This window comes from Lithobates pipiens, unplaced genomic scaffold (genome assembly GCF_037356315.1).
Source record: "Lithobates pipiens isolate NorthernLeopardFrog02 unplaced genomic scaffold, aLitPip1_a1.2 Scaffold_8, whole genome shotgun sequence".
Classification (NCBI taxonomy): domain Eukaryota; kingdom Metazoa; phylum Chordata; class Amphibia; order Anura; family Ranidae; genus Lithobates; species Lithobates pipiens.
In genome coordinates, this window is record NW_027507903.1 from 143,633,523 (window position 1) to 143,648,183 (window position 14,661).

General features: G+C 41.2%; 1 protein-coding gene across 1 annotated transcript in view; it reads right to left on the reverse strand.

Moving 5' to 3' along the window:
* PLXNA4 (plexin A4) overlaps positions 1–14,661 on the reverse strand; it is a 946,574-nt gene that overhangs the window by 406,906 nt on the left and 525,007 nt on the right. The gene's annotated exons all lie outside the window — the stretch shown is intronic.

The following is a 14,661-nucleotide window of genomic DNA, read 5'->3' on the forward strand; positions in this document are numbered from 1 at the left end:
TTTCCCCTATCTTTAGAGCCAGAACAGTAACTGGGCTAAGTGTTTCAGTGAGACAAGCACATCAGAACTCATCTGTCTTTGGCAATCAGATAAAGACTTTCTTCTCTTTCATGTACATTCCTTTTTCTGTGCTGGAACTCATGCAATCATTCTTCTCTGAAGCCTAGACCATTGTAACCACACAAAGTGCTACAACAATTGGGATCCTCATTATTTCTGAATACAGAATAAATAAAATTTGTAGTTGACTGACATTTAACACTCTCCAGAGTATGATGCTTTTAATTATATTTTCAGATGCTTTCCAATGGGATCTGTCTAAGTTTGTCAAACTTACAAAAAAAGAGTCACACCAAGTAATTACAAATTGCTTTTTGCATTGTTGAAGCTGCATGAAAGATGCTGACACAGAACAAATCGAAATGGCAATTTTATCATTTAAAATACATATTAAGCTATACTTTATGATGAGGGATGAACATATTCTAGGGCACTGGATGGTGGAAATATAATATTTTCACAGAAATTATTTATTTTATTTTTTTTCTTTATATAGCACTAGTGACTTCTGTCGCTTAATAAGAAACAACATAAATGAACTCAAAACACAATCATCTCATAATTGTAGATATCCTAAAGTGATCGTAGAGTCTCACAAACATAGAATACTTACCTGCTCTATGCAGTGGATTTGCACAGAGTAGCCCAGATCCTCCTCTTCTCGGGGTCCCTCTTCTGTGATCCTGGCCCCTTTCTCCTGTTGAGTGCCCCCACAGTTAGCAGCTTGCTATGGGGGCACCCAAGCCGAGCTGCAGCTCTGTGAGTGTATTCAGACATGGAGTTGTGGTTCAGCTCCGCCCCCTCTCTCTCCTTATTGGCTAACTGACTTTGATTGACAGTAGCGGGAGCCAATGACATCATTGCTGTGTCTCAGAAAATCAGGAGGGAGAGCCCCAGACAGCAGAGACACTCATGGACATTGCTGGACAGAGATGGGGCTTAGGTAACTAATACGGGGGCTGAAGGGGGCTGCTGCACACAAAAGGTGTTTTAACTTAATGCATAGAATGCATTAAGATAAAAAACCTTCTGACTTTACAGCCCCTTTAAAGACCAACTTTGGCAAGCTTTTCTTACCATTTGGATAGAGTAGGAGAGGTTAAGAACTTGCGTAGGGTTTCTCTTTTCTTCACTGTTGTCCTTCTCTCATGACAACAAAGCTAGTAATAGAACCCTAATGTCCCGTACACACAACCGGTTTTCTCGTCGGAATAAACTCTGAAGGTTTTTCTGATGGAGTTTAGATGGAATTCCACTGAAACTGTCTTGCATACACACGTTTACACCAAAGTACGACCGTCAAGAACTCGGTGACGTAGAACATATACAACGGGACCAGAAAAAGGAAGTTCAATACCCAGTAGCCAATAGCTTTTTGGTCCCTCGGAACAGCATACGGACAAGTGGTTTTCCCGATAGGAATTGGTTCCATTGGTCTGTCAGAATTTTCGAAATAAAAAGTCCAATGGGACATACACAGGATCGGAATATATGATGAAAATCTCCCATCTGACTTTTTCTGTTGGACATTCCGCTCGTGTGTGTGCGGCATAACAGATATACTACCCTTGCTAGCCCTATCCTACAAACAAGTTTTGTCAAGGGTTGAGAACGAAACGCCACACATGGGATTTCCCGGACTAATCACCAAGAATCAGCACTATCACAAGTCATATTCTTCTACATACCAAGAAGAATGTGCAAAGGAAACTATCATTGTGTGCTGCAAAGGAGGGCGAAGCACATACCTATTTTAACATTCACTTTTGTTTTTGGTTCACATAGAATGCTGAAGCTATATATTTATATGTGTGTGTATGTTTGCATGTTATTTGCAAATTTTTATATACACTCGCACACAGCAATCTGTACTTCAAGCTTGAAGGCCCTCTAAATTTACAGTGCTACAAACAAGATGCATAACATTTTTTATTAGCAAAATTTAATAGGAAGACATTCAAGCACGCTAAGTTATGAATTGAAATAGCTTTCATGTAATCACTTCTTTTCAGTACAACATATTGGGCAGTTTGAAAAGTATTTCATGCAGACATACTCTGCTCAAGGGTTATCGGTAAACGACATACACAAAAGTTTGCTGATGTAAAAAAAAAAAATAACTCTACTGGGTTCGGCTGAACAAAGTGTTTTTCTGTTGAGTTATACAGTACTCCCACTCCACTCTCTGCTTACCAATGTGTCTCTCACTCCTGGAGTTATGTTAAACTAAACAGCAGGTCTTTTAGCTGGGGAAAAGCAGGGAGAACAGCTGCAATTTTCTTTTCAAAACTCCTACAAAGCTCATTTTTTTCCTGCTGAAAAAGCTCATGAGAATTTCGAGAGTACATAAAATACCCCTAAGATATTATGCTCTACAATTGAAAGAATAATAATGCACTTCATGGTACCGAGACACATTGTTTGTCCTATTTTAATAATCAGTTTAATTATTATGGCTGTCAGGCTTCATATCTGAAAACACTGTGTAAAATGCAATCTAACAAGTTCTTTACAGAACTCCTGGGTGAATGGAGATAGATGTATTGTTAAAGCCCATCTTTGGGCATGTTTTTTTCCTACCTTGTGGGTTGTAAGAACTCTGCTGTCCTGGTCCCTAGCAGGAGTTGTATCCAGGTGCGGGAACACTTATCCAGCACTGCAAATGTATCTGACAGTGAGAGTGTGATTCTACCTTAATATTATTCCACTAGTATACACTACCCTAAAGTTGTGTACCTATGCAGTGCATGTTGGGAGCTAATTATTTTCAAGATTTTGACTCAGCTTTCCCTGCTGCCTTCTCCCATGGTGGCCTCCACTGGACTCCCTCACCTAGACCCAGTGGATGGAAAAGAAGATGGTGGATTCCTTCTATCCCCACAGAACACCTTCCAAGTCCTTCCTACCCTCCCTCTCCATTCCTCTCTTCTTTCAAGATGCACTGTATTCCTTTGTTTTCTCCAATTTCTCTGAGGATTGTAGCAATTTATCGGCCTCGTGGACCAGTATTGTTCTTTTTTGATGACTTCGCTGCCTAGCTACCCTACTTTCTCTCCTCTGAAATACCAAATCATTCCTATACATTCCCCCCCTCCCCTTATTATCTCTCGCATTGCCTATTGCAACTCTCTTCTCATAGCCCTACCTTGCTATAGGCTATCCCCTCTTCAGTCTACCATGAATGCTGCTGCCAGACTTATTTACCTTACCAATTGCTCAGTGTCTGTGATTCCTCTCTGCCACTCCCTACACTGGCTTCCAATAACACCCAGCAAATTAAATTCAAAATACTAACAACATACAAAGCCATTCGCAACTCTGCCCTGAGCTACATCATCAATCGTGTCTCCAAATATCACCCAAACCATCCTCTCTGCTCCTCCCAAGACCTCCTGCTCTCAAGCTCCCTTGTCTTCTCCGCCCATGCTTGTCTCCAGGACTTCTCCAGAGCATCTCCCATCCTATAGCACTCTCTACCCTAATCTTTCCAGCTATCTCCTACTCTGGCTGTCTTTAGATGATCCCTGAAATCTCATCTCTTCATAGAAACCTTTCATGCCTCCAACAAATCTTTTATCACTTCCATCAGCTCATCCCCCACAGTCATAACCTTCTGTACCACTTGCCCCACTCTATTAGTTTGTAAGCTCTTATGAGCAGGGCCTTCTTAACCCTCTTGTATTTTATTGCATTGTAACTGTACTGTTGTGGTAGGTAAACCTAGTTAGTTCTAATAGATAACCATCAAAATAAATATACATTTAACGTGTCTTTAGTACACAAACCAATTTAACGTTACTGGGTATAACCTCAAGGCTAAAAGCAATCACTCTGTGATGCCCCTAGTCATCCAGCGATTGCCACACTCTTCCCACTGTGTTAAATCAGCAGCAATAGAAAATAGGTGTATAAACATGCAATATAAATAATGATACAAAACATGTAATAAAAGTGATCCTAGTGCATAAATAATAACTTGTGTCTCAAGGCTGCACACCTAACACACAAATCTAAACAACAATATAATGGTGCATATCCATCAATACAAGTCCTTATATAAAAAGTGCTTTTTGTGAGGTAGTGCACAATATCCCTACACCCTTAGTGGTGATTATTTATAATATAGGTGACAATCTTGCTCCCACATGACCTCCATGCTCTATAACCTCTCACCTCAGGTAAGTATTAAATCAGCATAGCCTATGGCTCATTGGACGGTGTACTGGCGTGTAGTCTCCTCTTGGGGTCCTCTATAGTTGTTTCCGATGATCTGCTCTCACATATGTTGTGTCTCTGTTTTCTCCTAGGGGGGTTCCCGCTAATGTCCTCTCAAAGGGGTATATATAAAGAAAGAAGAGCACTCTCGTAACGTAGTAATAATAAACACATTTCGCTTGTCCCCCACTATCCACTGATGAAGTCACGTGACCGTGATGTAACATGTAGTGTGTGAGAAGAGGCATACCAGAAGTGACACAATTGTGGAACGAGCTCGGAGCTCGTGGATATACGCCGTTGCTCGGCTTTTTAATGTGAGTGCACTGTATGATGTTATGATTTTTATAAATTCATTCTAAGTTACTACACTAGGTGAACAATCTTCTCCCTTTATATATACCCCTTTGAGAGGACATTAGAGGGAACTTCTTGGGAGAAAACAGAGACACGACTATAAAGGACCCCAAGAGGTGAATACACGCCATTACACCGTCCAAGGAACCATAGGCGATGTTGATTTAATACTTACCTGAGATGAGAGGCTGAAGAGCAAAGAGATGATGTGAGAGCAAGATTGTCACCTATATTATAAATAATCACCACTAAGGGTGTAGGGATATTGTGCACTACCTCACAAAAAGGACTTTTTATGTAAGGACTTGGATCGGTAAACATGCACCATTATATTGTTGTTTAGATTTGTGTATTAGATGTCCAGCCTTGAGACACAAGTTATTATTTATGCACTAGAATCACTTTTATTTCATATTTTGGATCATTATTTATATTGCATGTTTATACACCTATTTTCTATTGCTGCTGATTTAACACAGTGGGAAGAGTGTGGCGATCGCTGGATGACTAAGGGCATCACAGAGTGATTGCTTTTAGCCTTGAGGTTACACCCAGTAACGTTCAATTGGTTTATGCACTGAAGTCACTTTATATTTATAGTTATTTTGATGGCTATTTATTAGGAGTGATTAACTAGGTTTGCCTACCGCAAGAGTTCACGTCACATATTGGTTAGATTGAGTTAACTGTCAGCACCTCACTACTCTCTAACAATTTATTTTATGAATAGTTAAGGATAAACTATTTAAGTAAAGGTGGCAGGCTTGCTGTACATTTTTTTACCCCACACACAGAGTGGTAGCGCAAGAGTAACATAACAAACATTGCAACTGTACTGTCTCCCTTTTATAATGTAAAAAGCTGCATAACTTGTTGGCACTATATAAATCCTGTATAATAATATTAATAAAAATAATTACACAATATTTAGCATCTACTATTTGAATATCCCATTTCAGAGTGATTTGACAATTCTTTGCTTTGCTTAAAACACTTCCATTAGCACGTTGTACTACTGTAGAAATAAAAAGGCAGATTGCCTTTCTGTGACAGGAGAAGACAGAGATTCTGTGTTTCTGCTAAGCAGGAAAACGGATCTCTGTCTTCTTAGGCCGCGTACACACGGGCGGACTGTTCGCCCAACCTTGTCCGCTGAACAGTGTTTGGGCGGACAGTCCGCTCGTGTGTGGGCTTTCAGCGGACAGTTTCAGCGGACAGTTGGACGGACAAAGTCTTTCGGAAATTCTGAAAAACTGTCCGCTGAAACTGTGTTTGAGCGAACAGTCCGCCCGTGTGTGGGCCTGTCCGCTGTACTTTCGAAATGAGCGGACTGTTCCCGCTCGGAAAGTCCGCCCATTTCGAGCGCGTGTACAGTTGGCGGGGCCCGCGAAGGAGACGTCGCGGGCTCCGCCGCCTGGAATGGGCTTAAAGGGGAACCCCAACGCCGAAAAAAATCGGCGTGGGGGTTCCCCCAAAGTCCACACCAGACCCTTGTCCGAGCACGCTACCCGGCCGGCCAGGAAAGGGGGCCGGCCGGAATGCCAGGGACACGCTCCGCTGCCACTTATATAGTGACAATGGGGCGGTGTCACATGGTATATGTCACATGGGTTGGTCACATGGTGACCCCGCCCCCTTACGATGTCATAGTCCCCATGTGACATCAACCCATGTGACCAACCCATGTGACATATACCATGTGACCCCGCCCCATTGTCACTATATAAGTGACCGCACAGCGCGGCTCTGGCATTCCGGCCGGAGAGAGCGACGTGTCAACATCGCCTGGAGAAGAAGAAGAAGAACAAGAAGAAGAACAAGAACGGAAGGCGGCGACACGACAGCGGCGACAGAAGACCGGGCCACCGCCTGTAAAAGAGCTACAAGAAGGCGCGGTGGCCCGGCAGAAGAACCGAAGAGGGGGACAAGACCCCCGAAGTCGGGAGAAGAGGCCGGCGGCGGGGAGGAAGAAAGCCGGACTCCTCCGCTAGTAAAAGAGCTACACACACATAGCGGAGGAGTCCGGCGAGAAGACCCCCGAAGACGGAAGACCCCCGGAGCTGTGCAATAAAATATTTTTTCCCCTGTGTTGTGTTTTTTTTTGTACTTTATTTCACAGGTGAATGGGTAGGGGTACATTGTACCCCATACTCATTCACATAGGGTGGGGGGCCGGTATCCGGGGGCCCCCTTCTTAAAGGGGGCTCCCGGATTCCGATAAGCCCCCCGCCCGCAGACCCCGACAACCAACGGCCAGGGTTGTCGGGAAGAGGCCCTTGTCCTCATCAACATGGGGACAAGGTGCTTTGGGGTGGGGGGGCCGCGCGGCCCCCCCTTCCCCAAGGCACCCCCCATGTTGAGGGCACGCGGCCTGGTACGGCTCAGGAGGGGGGGCGCGCTCGCTCGCCCCCCTTTCCTGGCCGGCCGGGTAGCGTGCTCGGACAAGGGTCTGGTGTGGACTTTGGGGGAACCCCCACGCCGATTTTTTTCGGCGTTGGGGTTCCCCTTTAAGCCCATTCCAGGCAGCGGAGCCCGCGACGTCTCCTTCGCGGGCCCCGCCTACCTGTACACGCGCTCGAAATGAGCGGATTTGCCTCCGCCTTACGTGGGCGAGTCCGTTCATTTCAAAATTTGAGCGGACTGTTTGGCAAACAGTTCGTTGAAACAGTCCGCTCGTGTGTGGGCAAGTCCGCTCATGCAAATTTTGAGCGGACTGTTTGCCGAAACTGTTTGACGAACAAGGTTGGGCAAACAGTCCGCGCGTGTGTACGCGGCCTTACAGTTAAAGCCACAGTTAGAAAGCACTCCCTAGGGGCACATTTAACCCTTTGATTGCCCCTGATGTTAACCCCTTCCCTGCCACTGTCATTAGTACAATGACTGTGCCTATTTTTTTAGTACTGATTACTGTATTCGTTTCACTGGTCCCCAAAAATGTGTTAAAAGTGTCACTTAGAGTCCGATTTGTCCGCTGCAGTGTTGCAGTCCCGCTATAAGTTGCTGATTGCCGCCATTACTAGCAAGTAAAAAAAAATGCCATAAAAATATCCCATAGTTTGTAGACATTATAACTTTTGCGCAAACCAATCAATATATGCTTATTGGGATTTTTTGACGAAAAAACATGTAGCATAATACATATTGGCCTAAATTGAATGAAGACATTAGATTTTTTTGATTTTTTATTGGGTATGTTTTATAGCAGAAAAAAAAATATTTTTTTTTTTCTGTCTTTGTTTATTTATAGCGCAAAAAAAAAAAAAAAAGATCAAATTACACCAAAAGAAAGCTCTATTTTTGGGACATACATTTTATTTAGATACAGCATCGCACGTCTGTACATATGCCAGTTAAAGTAATGCAGTGCCAAATTGCAAAAAATGACCTGGTCATGAAGGAGGTAAAAGTGGTTAAAAAATGATAAACATATATCTTAAAATAAAACCAAACTGTTTTAGTTTTGTTTTAGATAGAGAATTAAATATTAAAGTATAAGCCCCTGAAAACAGTACGATCCATTCCCTGGGTCAGTTTCTTTCTGAATTTAACTTTACGTGGAAAAGTAGAGTTTAAGCATTCATGATATATAACGGTTTATTTAGGATTTTTCTTTCAATGGTCTTATCTGCTGAGAGATTACATGTAAATAGAATATTCACAATAGGTACACAATGTAAGCTGTGAAGTAATTGCAGCTCTGTCAAGTAATGGCTTACAAGGTTGATGTGATAAGACCAACTATAGTGCATTATATTTAAAATACACTCATATAAAAACAACATAACCTTCGATTTGCGGTTTATGAAAAGGCTGGAGATATTTGTAGCTATGTATTTGTTATCTCTGATTTAAAAAAAAAATGGAAAGCACATTAAATAAAAAGGTTCACACAGAGAAGGTGGAATAGACTGGAGTGAAACAGATAGTGGTTTAGAGTTACCAGGGTGAAAATCGTTTGGAAATTCATAGGCCGGGATCCAGCTACAACTAATTAGCTTGGCTACAGAAGGGCAGCAATGGAGCCAGTGAGAGAATTGCTACTCCCATATATGACAAACAAGCTTTAGACCTTCAGTCTAAATTCTTCCACACAGAGAAGTAAAAAAGAACAGTGACAGAGAGATGGGCTCATTACAAATCACACATGTCATTTTATCCAAACATTCTATAAAATAAAACAAAAAAGAATTCAAAGACAACAAGCTTCTTTCACATTGGGTTAATCTTCATTCCCTTCTTCGATGAGTGATTTCAGCCAGCTTCATTAAAGTTTCATAGTGTTAACATATAAGAATAATTGCTTTTTCTCCAAAGCATATATTGGCAATGCTTCCCAAGAAAAATAGTGTATATAATATCTCTGCTAGGTTTAAAATGATTCTTCTTACTACAGATTGTAATTTAAAATTGTGGGCAGCTGAGCCCTGATAGGAGAGAGTTGACTTATACATGCTGAATGTCAGCTTGAGATGCTACTGAATACTCTGCCAGCTAGAAAATAATGGAATGAATGTCTTAGCAGTTAAATTATATCCAAACCCAAGAACAAAAAAGATATTATATTGCAGCATGCAAGTTCTTAGAAGTGATGGCAGATTTTTTTTTTTCCAAGTCCAAGAATATTTTTTGAAAGTACAGAAAAAAAACCTGTTGATCCCGTCAGAAATATTATGTCATTGAAACATCCTGCGGATTGAATTGAAATCTCAAATAATGTTATCAGCTTTTTTTTTTGTGTAGCTCTTGGTTATCTACTGTGAACTTCTCAGTTCTTCTGTAAATAAAAAAGCAACACCCCTCTACGTAATGGATATGAGGAGAGGGCCAGGTGTTTGAAGTCCAAATAAGAAGGGCAACTTAGGGCCGGTTCACACTGCGGGCGATGCGAGGCGACACCGACTTGCCTCGCCGCGACCTGCCGCGACCTCAGCGGCGATTTGCAAATGACTTCTGTATAGAAGTCAATGCAAGTCGCCCCGAGGTCGCCCAGAAGTAGTACAGGAACCTTTTTTCTGAGTCGGAGCGACTCGAGTCGCTCCTCTCAGAACGGTTCCATTGTACAGAACGGGGGCGACTTGTCAGATTGCGGCGAGGCAAGTCGTGTCGCCTCGCATCGCCCGCAGTGTGAACCGGCCCTTAGGGTGATAATGCTGCTCCTCCACAGACACAGGACAAGTCATCATAGTACATTAAATGTGTTATTAGTTGATTCACAAAGTATATATAAAGTAAAATAAGCCTGGAAAAAAGAAAACAAATGAAGTAAAAACTGAGGTCCGGTTCACACTGAGGCAGCACGACTTACTGCGCGAATGCCTCAGGCGACCTGGATGCAACCACTGCGGCGACTTGCAAAACGACTTCTGTATAGAAGTCAATGCAAGTCACTTCAAGTCGCCCCAAAAGTCGTACAGGAACCTTTTTATAAGTCGGAGCTACTTGAGTCGCTCCGATTAGAACGGTTCCATTGCACAGAGCGGGACGCGACTTGTCAGGCGGCTAAGTCACCTGACGAGTCGCCCCTGTGTGGCAGTGTATCAAATTTATGTTTTTTTGTTGAAGTAGACTTTAGATTCATAAAATGGATGCACCGAAAACTACTGGGAAATCTGACCTGGGGTTTGAGCATGTTCCCAGCTCTCTGAATGATCTCATCCTTCCAACAACAGCATTGTTGCACAGGAGAACTATTGCTTAGATATGATTCCTAAAGTATAAACAGTTGTGCGTATGTTAAAGCTCAACTCCAATGCCTCCCCCTCCACCACCCTAAAAATAGACGTTGGTTTAAAAAAAATCGGAATGTCCATTTTGCTTAACTGACATCATGGTCACACAATGATCCTTCTATTTTCTTCTGTTTGTTTCCTAAGGTCCTACTTTGGGTGTCACTGCCCGCATAATGTGGAAACTTACTATTGATGGAGGCAAAATTCTCAGTGGCCAGGTTCTTACTCATAAGTTCCACTGGCAGGAGAACTCACAAAGAGATTTCCTTAATTTGCAGGGATTTCCTCTCACTCTCTGTTTGGCTATGGGACAGGAAGTGAAGATAAATCTCCCCAATGGGACACAATTGGCAAAAAAAGAAAAAAATTACAGGGTTCTGACCCTCCCTTACAAGCCGAACTGTCAGATAAACTGTCTAATCAGGAACAAAGTGAAACACCTATCTGGCAGGGCGGTGTGTTAAATGTTCCCAGAGAAATGTGCACCAAGAAGTTATAAACATTATTATCTATATCACCCAAGCAAGTCACATGAAGAAGCTTTGCAGCACTGAAAAAGTAGCATTGATTCCTATTAGGTGGCAATTTATGATAGGTTTACTTTAAGGTCATCAAACATTAGTGCATTTTTATAGCAGATGATGTCGTGGAGGCATATGATGATTACAGTCATTAACACTATACATATTTCAGTAAACACTACTCTATGCTATGTTATATAGGTTAAAAACAACATAAGTTACTGAATATTTGGGTTGTTTTTTTTCATGTATAATAGAAAAAAATAAAACTATTTTCTTACAATGAAAGCCAAACTCAAAAAATAAATAAATAACCTTCACATCGTCAGTAGAGCTGTACTATGGAAGCATAAATATATGTATTTGGATTGATAAAGTGTCACTGTTGATTTAAAGTAGGCTTTGGTCTATGAAAATGTCAAAGGAATTACATTGATGTTTTGCACAAATAGGAAGAACACCTGCAGCTTAATCTGGAATACAAAAGTGAAGACAGAAGTCACGGAGCTTAAATTCAGAATGTAGCAAACTAATTCAAGGCACAGGATTGCAAGGGGTGAAAATGCATCCACACTACATTACTCTAGAGGACAACATAAGCAGCATATACACTCCCTGTAGATACAAAGGTTGCTTTGAAGGTTCTTTTAATCTTTATTGTGGCAAAAGATACATTTTCAATGCAATAGCTATGCTAAATTACAATTTGTATAGTGAAGTGGGAATGTTTCACAGTAAAAGAAACCAAAAACACTGTAAAAAGTTTCCTTTATCAAATACACACACATACACATTCTTCTTTGAGAAGCATATGATCTTAGTGTTGGATGATTGATCCTTCAACCAAATTACATATCCACTTATCTGCACAATACGCAACCTCCACATACCGGTAATCAGGAGTTCCATTAAATTCCCCTTTATCAGCATCAGTTAGCAGGAGCAGAAAACTGAAAAAAATCACCTTTTTTGACCCCTAGTAATGACAAATTTGGTCTTTCAAAGTCCTCTGATGCTTTATTTGTAAGAAGTTTACATGCTTTTTGGCACTGTTGTATTTAGAATATACGTCAAACCAATTACTAAAATGCCCTATAAACCTAAACCTGAGAACCCTGCATTCACTATATCTTGTCTCCAGCAGTATGCAATTATTTTGCTAAACAAAAACTGCTAAATACCTTTTATCATCAGAAGTATATAGCAGTCTTGTGACTTTTATCAGTGTCCGGTTAAAACTTGTAGGAGGAGTTCTCTTTCGACTCTGACTGTTTTATGAGGCTGCATGATCCTCTGATCTGATCCTCTGTCTGGACAGTGCTAATTGGCTCTGTGTTTATCACATGCACCCCCAAGAGAAACAAAAACTCTCTAGCAAAACACACCAAACTGAGCATGTGCAGAGTGACTCCAAAGGCTCTGTCTTATCAGTAGATGGGTTGGGGACAGTAAAAGTAGGGGAGGATGAGAGAAGACATGATCAATCAGCCTTTTTACACAATGTGGATGATTAATCCCTTAGGTGCCCCAGTGAGTCTAACAAGCATGCTTTACTGTACATACAGACTGTTGTGGGTTTAGTAACAAACTTAAGTATGTTAAAGTCATTTCAAAAGCGACTTTTAAAATCTGCAGCTTTCGTTGGAATAAAACCTGGTGATCCTGCCATGAAGGATCACCTTTTATATGGTGACCCTCCATTCTCCCTGTTTCTCCATTGTTCCTTTGCTGTCATCCTGCTACATGCTCTCCCAAAAGGCCACTACAAGCAGTTATGCCAACAAATGTTACAAATCAGGAAAACATCCAGTATAGAAACCCTGTGAAATGGCTATTAATGCAACACTAAACAATATCCTTATTGTTAAAAAAATAACCCATACATATTCACAACTTAATGGCCCTGTAATCTATTTTTCATGAATTTCTTTCCTACTGTGTTTTTCTGCCTCTTTGTAATATTGTTCATAAGCTACACTGCACTTCCCATAGTTCATAGTCCCTGGTCCATCCAGGAGTGAGCAAAAGAGGATGGCTACGGTCCTACATGCAATGAGACCATAGAGTGCGAATGTAGGCTCCATCTAACAGGGACTTAGATCTCAGCAGTTAAAAGCAGTGGGGGCTGAGAGCAATAGAAGGTATTTTTTTTTTTAGTTAAGAAACATACTTGAATAGGATATATTTTTTATAACCATAGACTGGTGTCCTTGCCTTTGCATATTTCCTTTTGCACTGCTTGGAAATCTACAAAGATTGTCCTTTCTGTCGTGGTTAGCACTGTGCCTGCTTAAAGAGGAACTGCACTTTGCTCACATAATGTTGTAATAAAAACATCTTTGCCATTCTGAAGCTTCCCTTCAACCACTTTGCATATTACTTTATATATATATACTGTGATTCTGTACTTGCCAAATTTGCTGCAGAAATCTCCCTCCACTAAGTCTGGCTGCAGCCATTTTAACTGTGGGCAGCTGAAGCTGCTGCCTGTTCACTTCCTGGATTTACACAGACACACAGAGGCACACCTCCAGCTCTGCAGCCCTGCAGCTTTCATTGACCCTCTTATGAGTGATCCTCCCTCCCTTCCTGGAAAACTCTCATGAGAGTGAGAGAGAGCTGTGCATGATGTCATAGGTCAAGGCTAATGACTAGAAAAGAAACAGGAAGTAGGCTGTATAAGGTATTTACTAGCAGAAAAAAAAATGTTTTACTATCCAAAGTTAAAACAAGTGCAGAAGATTTAATAGATTGAAAGTTTAAAAAACAATGGTCCATTTTAACCAAGTTGGTGGTTCTTTGGATACTTGTACATCTGTGACTGTCCATTGGGTATTAATGGCCTTAATGGTCACAGGAGTATAGTGCCAGGGACAAAATAAAACTAGAGCTAATTAAGTCACATAGAAGTTAACCTGGAAGCACAAATTTGATTAATCTGAGGAAATAAGAGCATCTGAATACCTAAAAAAACATACTTTTGTTTGGGGAAGTAGGGCCTTGGTAGGAACTGAAACCAGGATGGCAGCACTGCAAAACTAGATTGCTAGAAACTAAAGCTCTGGGCTACCTGTACCTGGAGAGTTGATATAATCTGTTTCTAGTATACATTTCTTAAAGTCATAAGGGGCTGTCAACAAAAGAGTCTCAAACACATCCTACAAAGCTCTCCTTTGTTCATTAACAACACAGAACAACATAGGCATAGCATGCATTTATCTAAATATGAAAGAACACAACTGTTGGCAAAAAATATGAAGTGCACTCCATAAAATACTTCAGCAGCACCAGTGCTATAGAAAAGAATCTTGATGATTATCATAAAAATGGAAATGTGCAATCAATGTCGCCATATAACTAACTGGGCTGTTTAATAAGGATGAGCTTCTTATTATTTATCGGTAACATTATTAAATGTTGCATTTTTATGACTCACTCAGTCCCCAACCTTGCCATAAGATCTGCCTCTAGCTGCGAGGTTATGTAGAGTTCAACCTGTTTTGTGACACCTTTAAGAACCCCATTTAGGGCGCAATTGGCAGATTTACACCTCAGCAGATCTCCTTCATGGTCTATAAACTACTTTCAACGAGCACCATGTTATTTAGCTTGCAGATTACATACCTTCTATAACTGGTCTTCATAATTAAATAAAACTGGTCATCACATAAGAAAATATCGTCTCTATTTTATAGGCCTATGTGAATTCTTTTATAATTGGGCTTCTTAGTTGTCCCTCCCTCTGTGTCAGTCTCTGTTAGCAGTTCTTCAAATTCTAT